General features: G+C 42.4%; 1 non-coding gene across 1 annotated transcript; it reads left to right on the top strand.

The window, feature by feature from the left end:
- The first annotated feature begins 9,858 nt into the window (after positions 1-9,858).
- Positions 9,859-9,931, top strand: TRNAF-GAA (transfer RNA phenylalanine (anticodon GAA)). Its single transcript has one exon. It is a non-coding gene; the product is annotated as a tRNA-Phe (tRNA).
- The last annotated feature ends 808 nt before the right edge of the window (positions 9,932-10,739 follow it).

Below are 10,739 nucleotides of genomic sequence, written 5' to 3'. Positions count from 1 at the left end.
AGCTTCTTTGTCTCTGTCTCTTTCTTGGTTTCTCTCTGCCTCTCTCTCCACACACACATCCCCACTCCACTCGGAACCCTTTGCTTTTTCACACGCCCCTGACCACCTAAAGCTCACATTTTCCTTTAACTTCACTCTTTAAGAAAGTGGTGAGTCAGTTTTGCATCTTGAGGCTGCTACTGATTTCACTTATGCTTTGTTGTTGTCTAGAAGGACTGCTCTTTAATCCTCACTTCAGTCCTTCACTGTAGAAACTTCTACCTTTGGATAATTCTTCTTTGATCTCTTAGCTTTACTAGCCAGTTTTGCTAATACTGTTGTGTTTATAGCCAAACTCATTATGTTCAAATCGACACACTCTTAAAAAGACGAGTTTTACCCAAGGGCAGAAAATATTCTACTTTACCAATGGAATCCTTCTATCCTACATGCAGAAAGTAGGCAGGTTCCTTTTCATTATCCTGACTTAATTAGGTCAATTTTGAGGAGCAAAGGAAGCAATTCTAATTCATGGTCTCTTTCTTGACTCCAAAATGATGGAAAACCCTCCAATCAGAAGTCTGGTAACAATAGTTCTGGGACTGTGCTTCCATTGCAGGGGTCATGGGTTCCATCCCTGGTCAGGGAGCTAAGACACCATATGTCAAGTGCCAGCCACAAAAAGGAGTCTAATAACAGTTCTGTATTTCACTTGGCCCTTCATCTATTGACTTGGAATGGAAACACTGCTCCCCTACTAGCAACAGTTGTGAGAATTAGCTGCTATAGGTGTAGAACAGAAGGAAAAGCACACTTTCAGGGTAAAATGCTGAATAAAAATGTACAGATAGAAGAAATTTAAAATAAGAGAGGCCAAATAAGCCTCTTGAGAAGCATCTTCCTATTTCTAGCAAATTTTTAAACTTTGATTAATGGCTCTGGAGCTCAGCCCTTCACATATTTTTCAACAGAATAACCCTAAGTGAAGCCATTTTTCTTCGTCCAGAAAAAGCTTCCAAAGTCAAATTATGTTAGCTATTTGAGTGTTACATATCATGCAAAAATTCTATGTACTACTGTTTAGAAACTACACATGTCCCTTTACCTTATCAGCTATTCTGCAGGTTTTCCTTTGGCCCTCCTAACTTTCTAAGTGTGCTACCTCAGACTTACTCTACAAATATTTCAGCTATCAAAAAAAAAAAAAAAAAGAATAAAGTATTACATAGCTAAAATTAAATCAGTTTAAAATTCTCAGGAGTTGAAATTGTGGTTGCGGAAGTTAATGGACTAATCAAAACATAGTTTTAGATGATGTTTCTGCAATATTCTAATTACTGCAATCTGATTTTCCTTAGTAATTATGAAGGTCAAAACTGAAAGCCTGATTCAAAAAGGAAATTAAAAGTTAAGAATAAAAGACAAGGAAGACATTTTAATCCCCAACATATGTCATGATAAATTATTACGCTGACCTTGTAAAGTTAAAGATTTTGCTGTAAATCACATTGGAGTTGATTACAAGGTATGCAACTGTTTTCCAAGTCTTGAAACAGCATAATTTCACTTAACTGTGCTATTTTTATTTTTCCAGAAAGGAGATTCACTATACATTAATAAACAAAATCATTTCTACACGTTCTGATTTTTATACTTTTGTAAGGATTTCATGTGTGTAAAAGTGAAGTAGGGGGGAAAAATTCTTTGTCAGACCATATGTCCCAATTTGGTGACTCTAAAAATATGTTCCTGAAATATATAGGACAAGTTTCAGCACTAGATGGACTAAGGGGCTACTTAGACTAATCATGTATTTTGGAAAGGGCTTCTCTGTTCTTGCAAAATAGATTTTTAGCTATATTCTGATGCCTAAGATTCCATTAATAAGTTCTTACATCTTTAGTAAAAAAAAAAATAGCATTAGAATTTGGAAATTTCTAGGATCTATAAGACTAATATTTATCTTTTTCAAAATTTCACTATGGAAAATGTAAAACATATGGAAAAATTGGGAGATAAATTTCTCCACCTAGAATTCAACAATCATTAACATTTTGCTATTTGATTTTATCTATATATGTGTATTTTTGAGACATAAAAGTAAGGTATAGACATCGGTGATATTTCAAGCCTAAATAGCTCAGCATAAATCTCCTAAAACCATAGCACTCTCCTGCATAATGACAATACCATTTTCTAACTACCCTTTTTTTCTTTTTAAAATATTTATTTATTTATTTGGCTTTAGTTGTAGCACATTGGATCTTTACTCATGGCATGTGGGATCTAGTTCCCTGACAGGGATCAAACCCCAGGCCTCCTGTGCTGGGCATGCAGAGTCTTAGCCACTGGACCACCAGGGAAGTCCCTCTAATCACTTTTTTTAGTTACTCGTCACTGGGGGCTTCCATGAGTATGTGCAATGCACAGGTTAATAAACAAAATGTTGTTTTTCTCTTGTTAATCTACCTTTTGTCAGAAAAATTTACAGGACTCCATCTAGGAAACCCAAAATGAGTAGAAGGAAAACAGATTTTTTCCTCTATATCCCCCAAATTCTATTTTCTAACTACTCTTTTTTTCTTTTTAAAATATTTATTTATTTATTTGGCTTTAGTTGTAGCCACAAAAGTCCACACGTTACTTTTGGTTACATCCTTTTATTAACAGTCTCATATAGAGCTCTATTCCTATCTTTTTGATGTTTTGTTTTTTCATAACAGTGGTATCTTGAAGACAGCAATCCAGAAGTCTTAGAGAATGTCTTATTTGTCTAGTTATTTTTTCATGTGTCATCTTACTTATTTCTCCATTTTCTGAATTTCTTATAAACTGGAAGTTAGGTCTACCTAGAGACGATGGGTAGTTTCAGGTCAAACATTTTTCAGCAAGAAGGCTTCATAGGCCATCCATGGGATGACAAAGCGTCGGGCACAACTGAGCAATTGAACTGAACTGAACTTCAAAGGTGATGCCTAGGCACAGTTATATTGCAGGATTAGGAAGCCCATAAAAACGGGCTGAAGGTCTTCTATTTACACTGAGGTATAAACGATTCCTAGCAAGTCCTTTTCTGAGTCCAGAGTTTCATCAGAGGACTGTGAATCGAAAGCAATTAGGCCTCAAGATTCTCAGAGCAACATAGGCATAAACTTTGCTCCTGTGCTTGGGGAAATGAGCCAGGTTTGTGTAAGCAGCAAGATTCCTTGCTAAGGTCAAGAAGACCGCTTGCCTCAAAACCCAACATCTCCAAAGTGCATGTGGACCACAGATTTAAATCAACCGCCATATTTCAGAAAAGCTGGTCTAATACAGGGACAGACATTGTGCAGTGTGACCACCCTGGCCTGGGGCTCAGAACTGAGTTCTGGTCCCAGCTCTGTCACCAAACGACTGTATGACTTGGGGAATCATTAACCTCTGGGGCTTTTATTGACTCACTCATAAAGTAGAGGCCACTGTCCCAGCTGATCAATGTGAGACCACCTGTAAATATTACACAAGCACCGGTGTGATTGCATGTCAGTGTTTACTTCTCACGGAGACAGGAAAAAACACTTTGATTTTAAGCCTCCCATTCCTTATGGGGCAGCGGGGAAACCTCAGCCATTCCCAAGTTGAAGCATTCTCCTTTTTCCAACCACCCAATTATCAAGAGGGCAATAAATTAACCATCTCAACACTTCTGTCTGTGATGTGATAATGGCTTCCTTCCTACCCCTCGAGGAAGCTCTGGATACCCAACCATCTATGGGAAAACGCATGGAGCTGCAGCCCTTTCTGAGCCCTATGCAGCCTTCGGTGGCTGGAGAAAACTGAGTGTAATGTTTTCCAACTGCTAATGATGGGAAGGTGCTGGATAGCTGAGTGGGAGAGTCTGGGATCAGGGCCCTGCTTACTGTCCCTGTAACCTGAAAAAAGTGAAAATGTTAGTGGCTCAGTCATGTCTCATTCTTCGAGATCCCGTGGACCGCGGCCCTCCAGGCTCCTCTGTCCATGGGATTCTCCGGGCAAGAATACTGGAGTGGGTAGCCATTCCCTTCTCCAGGGGATCTTCCTGACCCAGGGATCCCTGATCTCTTGAATTGCAGGCAGATCTTTACCTTCTGAGTAACCTAGGAGCGCCCTGGACACCTGCCCTGACAGCGCCCCCTGCAGGACAGAGGAGACCACGTTCCAGGAGGCCTCTGCCTCCACTGCAGGTCCTGAGCAGAGCAGGCAGCAAAGCTAGCTCCGCAGTCCGTCTCATCCCATCCCTCCAGCCAAAGATGTCCTCCAGAGGAACTCTGGCCTGTGTGTGCAAGGAGGACAGGGAGGAAGGGGACAGAAGAACTGACTCGTCGCCAAGAGTCCAGAGGAAAAGCGAGGTGGGTAAGGAAGCGGTCAGAGGAGGGACACGGAGTTGGGGGTGTAAGGATACAACAGACAGAGCTAGACTGGTGGATGGAAGCAGAGGACAGAGTCAAGAGTGCTGGGCACCTGGGAGGCTGGAGACGCATCAGGACCAGACAGCACAGGTGCTTCTGTGCCCTCCTTTTCTGAGCCTCTGGTCATTTTACACTGCCTCGTGTATCTTTAGCTTCCCTCGTGGCTCAGATGGTAAAGAATCTGCCTGCCATTCAGGAGATCTGGGTTCGATCCCCGGGCTGCGAAGATCCCTTCAAGAAGGGAATGGCAACCTACTCCAGTGTTCTGCCTAGAGAATGCCATAGACGGAGGAGCCTGGTCTGCTACCCTCTATGACTGAGCAACAAATACTTTCACTTTGTGCATCTTCAGTGGGGCAAAGGAAGAGACAGATTTATTTCTTGTTTCTGGCTTTTTTTAACTAACAAGGGATTTAGGGAAGTCCTGACTTAACTTTGTTCTGCCTTATTTCTTTGGGTGAATAACCAGGTCTTCCTCCTTAATGGCTGGATAGGGTGGAGTAGGGAGATGGAGCAGGGACGCAGGTGGGAGGCTGGCCCAGTTCATCAAGAAAGGAGACAAGACAAACCAACAATTATTTAAAGCATGGCCAAGCCTCTGAAACTCAAGCTCTGGAGTCCAAGTTTTCTGGCCTTTAAGGCATTGTGCAAAATCCATATGGCTAGTTAAGTGTTTGCCTGATGGATGTGGGAGGATTAGATTAGAACATAGAAAAAGCTCAGTTGGTTGTTCTTAAGTATAATTTACTTAATTGTTTCTGGCCTTGTAAGTATACCCCAAGGCTTAATATTGATGTCTGTGATTCAACAAAAACAAAAAAACCAATAAGGTCTTTATAGACTTGTGGTTTAATGGCTTTAAATAAATTAACTTCTTTTGGATCAATTCAGCATACTGATGATATTTGCAATCTACTAACTTTTTTATACTTCTCCCCTAAGTTACAACTTTAATATATAAGTCTTGGAGAAATCACTTTCTATCCATCAAGAAAAAAAATTCTTTCCACATATAGAGAATTTCAAAAGGTATAGAGATGCGCATTAAATAAAAGCTCTATTAGAAAAGCTGAGCCCTAATCCCAGACTCCAGATTCAGATTTAGACTCATGCCAATTTTTCATTGAAATGGGGTCTTTAAAAAAAAAAAATTAAGAGCATTTGGTAGAAGCTGTAGAATATGCTTTGTGGATCAGTAGTCAGTTCTGCACCAAATTAACTGTGTAACTGGCATGAACTGAACTGTTCTCTTCCAGTTCATATTGAAGCCTAGCTGCCATTGAGACTGTATTTGGAGAGGGAACTTTTAGGAGGTACTTCAGGTTAAGGAGGTCCTAAAAGTAGGGACCTAACCAGATAGGATTAGTGGCTTTAGAAGAAGAGGAAGACAATGAGACAGAGACAGAAGAAGGCACAAAGAGAGACAGAGAGAGAGCTCCATGAACACACCAAGGAAAGTCCATGTGAGCACACAGTGAGAAGACAGCCATCTGCAAGCCAGGAAGAGTGCTCTCAAGAGGAACCTACTCTGCTATCACCTTGATCTTGGACTTCCCAGCCTCCAAACCTTGAGAAAATAAATTTCTGCTGTTAAAGTGCCTCACTCCACCCTCCCAACGTCTATGGTACTTTGTTCTGGCAGCCCAGGCCAACTAAGACGGTATCCTTAAGCAAGCTGTCTATAGCATCTCTGGTTATCTGTTTCCTGATATGTAAATTTGTGGAACCTTGCTAAATAAACCCCATGGTCTCTGCCATATCTAGCATTACCATGATTCTAATGGAAATTTTCTGGCTCCAGGAGATCAGCAATCTTAAAAATTCTTTTTAATTCTGAGTTTCCAATTTCCATAAAAGTTACAAAATGGTACAGGTCCCAAGTATCTTTTACCCATGTTCACCAGCTTTCAATATTTTCCCCTATTTACATTTTCATATTCTCTCTCTGTCTCTCTTTCTCTCTCTGTCTCTCTCTCTCTCTCTGTCTCTCTCTCTCTCTCTGTGTATTTGCCCACACATCATTATTTTATTTTTTTGAACCATTTGAGGGTAAGCTGCAGCTATGATATTTCTTTATACCTGAGCCCTTTGGTATGTATTTCCTAAGACAAGGATATTTTCTCACCTAGCTATGGTTTTTTAACATTGACACGACACTTTTATGTAATCTACAGCCCATGTTCTAATTTCTTTAATTCCTCTACTACTATCCTTAAAGCATTTTCCCTCCTGAATAGAAACCAGTCTGGCATCACATATTACATTTAGTTGTCATGTCTCTGTTGCCTCCTTCCATCTGAAACAGTGGCCCAGCTCTTCTTTGCTTTCATCACCTAACAGTTCTGAAGAGTATAGGCCAGTCATCTACTTGATTGCCTTTATATTGCAATTTGTTTAATGTTGCTTCATGATTCCATTCAGGTTATGCATCCCTGACTGGACCATGATTTAAGTGGCAAGCTGGGTCCCTTTGAAGGACTCACATTAGAAGGCACATGATGTTAAAGTGTCCTTCACTGGTGAGGTTCATCCTGATGACCAGATCAAGGAATTGTCCAGTTTTCCCACTGTATACTTTCTATTTCCCCTTTGCAACTATTAAGGAATCTACAAAGAGACACATTGAGACCATACCATGATTTTGCTCACTGTATAACTTTCCCTGAAGACATAGCATCCACTGATGATTCTTGACCCAACCAGTCTTACTATCATGCTTGGAAAATGGCGATTTTCAATGCCACCACTCCATCCATATTTTTCAGTCAAAAGTGAAAGTGAAGTCACTCAGTCATGTCTGACTCTTTGTGACCCCATGGACTGTAACCTGCAGGCTTCTCCGTCCATGGGATTTTCCAGGCAAGAGTAGGTTGCCATTTCCTTCTCCAGGGGATCTTCCTGACCCAGGGATCAAACCCAGGTCTTCCACCTTGCAGGCAGACACTTTACCCTCTGAGCCATTTTTCAGTCATTGCAAATTATTTATGTGCTGGCCAGAACCCTCAATCTCATTCTCTCTGCATTATTATACTCATGGATTCTTATTTTATTCAAGGAGTAAATAATCTATCACCTTCCTTATTTAATTTTGAAGCATAGATTTCCCCAGATTTGGCCAGTAAGAGCCCCTTCAAACTGGCTCTTATGTCCTTTTGATATACTCCCTTCCTTCTAACATTTTTGAGAAATGTTGACTAAAATCATACACAAATAAAAATAAGTGCTACTTTTTTGGACTGTGAAGTCCCAGGAGCAAAGTTCAGGACAGATTATCAATCGATAGTTGTTCAAAAATCTATTAGATATTATAACTATATACAACATATTCTTTTCAGTTTTGTTATTCTTAGATCGTCTCGTTAGTTCCCTTAATTAGTCTTCATGGTTATCATAGGTAATTAGACTGGAGTTGGCCAGAATCCTTGGACTAATTTGGGAGACAAGACTGCAGCCAAAGCTTCTTTTCAACATGGAGTCCTTTCAGTGATTTAGATGCCAACTCCTTTATCATCAGTTCCTTTCGACTGTGAGCATGTCCATAGACTTTCCCCTTCACTTTAGCACTTGGCATTTGGTCTCTGCAGAAGCCTGATGGTTCTTCTAGCTTCTATAATCTTGAGAACAAAGCAGATTTTTCTCCCAAACTTAGTAGTAATATTCATTCAACACTGCTATCAACATCAGGGCACTAAGCTAGAGGCTTCCAAACCTTCTCTGTATATAATGCTCCTCCTGTCTCTGTAAATTTTTCCAGTGCCCCCAGACCAAAAGAAATACCAAACAGTTCCTTTCATGAAGTACTCAGGCCCAAACAATTTATTAAGTATTTGTGTCTAACATCTTTGTAACTGTTTGGAAAAAATGGTAACACATAAATTGAAAACAAGGTATATATATATTTTTTTCTTTCATAACAAAGTTTTTTTTTTTTTTTTTTTTTTTTTATGTAAGCCATCTGCCATAAACAAAGAAACTGAAGATCAGCATAAACGTCATCACGGGATACAAGAAGGTGAGCTTAAGATCCTTAATACACACTTTTCTGGTCCATGTGTGCTGAATAATGGTCGAAATCAGTGTTGTGGTCTCCACTGGGTAGTGGTCCAGATTCTTTTCATTCATCTTTAGAGCCAGTTGGAAGTGGATTCACATGAGGGTATGGAATAGGGTATGTTTACCATCTCCCCAGGGAAAGGGCTTGGACCTGATGCAAAGATAGGGGTAGGTGATGAACTCCGATTTTTTCCTCATCCCTACACCCACTCCAAATCCCATTAAAACTTACCTGTCACTTTCCTAGTCACCCAGGTTCAAGCCTTCCCTACAGTCTTTGGAGAAGAATGTGAAAGATACCCACATTCATGACATTCAAGAAAAACCCTCTTTCCCCACCTCTTTATGTTTGACCTGCGTAAGGAAGCTGCTCCAAATTTTTCCTTCTTCCACTCCAACCTCTCCTAAGCCTACACAGAACTCTATCCCCAAGCTCGCTTTGGTCTCTTCCCTTCCTTAATCAATGACTTCTGATAAATCCCAAGCTCTTCTGTTTGGATTTACAACAAAGGAACACAGAAAGCGACCTTAGAGATGGCTATCACTCCCTATATTCAAACATTTTTTTCTTTTATATTCGTATGCATACATACATCTATCCCTCAAAATTGACTGTGAAGCTTCCACTTAAGTGGGTAAAACGGCGGTGGTAATCAACCCCGCCTTTGGAGAATTACAATTTAATTGGAGATGGGAAAAAAGCAAAACAAAACAAACAGGGCATTTGGGCGGTGCAGAATGTCTGTGCTTGACACGTAGCTGGTGCTTCAGAAACATTTAGTATTGATATTGGGTGACCGTGGTCAATGAGCTCGCCAAGCTTTTAAGATGTACCTGGCTGATTCCGTGCAGCGTGGTGGCAGGTAAACGCAGCGGGGCGAGGACTCGGGATCGCGGTCCATTTCATGTCTATACCAATAGTGAAGAGTGTGCGCTCACAGCTCGAAGGGGCTACTCCTAGTGCAGGGGGCTAGCCAAAGGGACTACCCTCCATCGGGACCGCTGGAACCAGCTGTGGGCGGACTGAGGCCGCGTGCAGAGGCGCCGCGGAGGCCTCGGGGCGGAGGGCGCGCAGCCATCGCTACTTTTGACCCCGCTCCACCCGGCTGCGGGCCAGCCCGACCCCCGAATCCTGCAGCCGAGACACCGGCTCATTCACGCTGCCGGCTGGCGACGATTAAACCAGAGGTTCGGATTATACTGGAAAAAGTTAAGTAACGTATACTTAGCTATTTAGTCATGGCTCATAAAAACACAGACTTCTAGGTATAGCCATTAAAAAAAGAAAACCACTTAATCTGACAAGGAAGAGACACTTTTTAGTGATTACTGGGAAAAGACGGAAGAAGCCAACGCCAGGAGTTCAGTGATAGTTTACTCTGAGGGCGGCAAAAAGGGCGCCGAAATAGCTCAGTTGGGAGAGCGTTAGACTGAAGATCTAAAGGTCCCTGGTTCGATCCCGGGTTTCGGCAGTCTTTCTTTTTCAATCCAGCCATTCGAATTTCGTAAATTCCCTTGTGTAGAGTAGCCTGGCTCATTAATTCCTGCCCAGGTAAAGCCTGAGGCTTGAAGGGCGAGAGAGAGGTGAGAACAGCCGTTCTGGGGAAGCCCTAGGTGGCTTCTCTTCCCGGCCACTTCCCGAGCGCTTCCTGGTCTGGCGGCGGAGGCGCTGCTGCGCGTGCGCAATGCGGCGCGTGGGGACTGCAGCCTCCCTGCTCCAGCCGAGAGCCGGAAGTGCCGCGATCCGGTGACCGCAGCGCCCCCGGGTGGTGGGAGGCGGATGCGCGCTGGTCGCCGTGAGAAAAGAGTAGATCTTTCTGCAGGGGCGGGGGCGCGGCCAAAAGGGAAAGCTCGTCCTAAATTTCATCGGCGTGCGTGCGCGCGTGCTAGGCTGCTTCAGTCGTGTCCGACTGTGTGCGACCCTGTGGAGTGTAGCCCGTCGGGCTCTTCTGTCCGTGGGATTCTCCAGGAAAGAATACTGGAGTGGGTTGCTGTGCCCTTCTCCAAATTTCATCCGCAAAGCTTCCCAATTTGAAAAGTAAAATCCCTACTGTTGAATCAGATGGCCTTCCTCTGATCTTGCCCAGGGAGGGAACCGGACGGCTGGTATTTCTGGTGAAAACGCACCGAACGCGGCTCTGGGATGCCACGGTCAGGGTTACTTGTCCAATAGGTAAAAGCGTGGCAGCTTCACATCTCCGTGAAATTAATCAGTTCTATGTCGCAACAACTTTATTTACAGTCTAGATCAGAAGTTCGCAAAGTGATCCCAGGGCTAGC

This window comes from Dama dama, chromosome 30, assembly GCF_033118175.1.
Source record: "Dama dama isolate Ldn47 chromosome 30, ASM3311817v1, whole genome shotgun sequence".
NCBI lineage: Eukaryota > Metazoa > Chordata > Mammalia > Artiodactyla > Cervidae > Dama > Dama dama.
The sequence above is the reverse complement of the archived record's forward strand: the minus strand, read 5'-3'. Positions and strand labels throughout refer to the sequence as shown.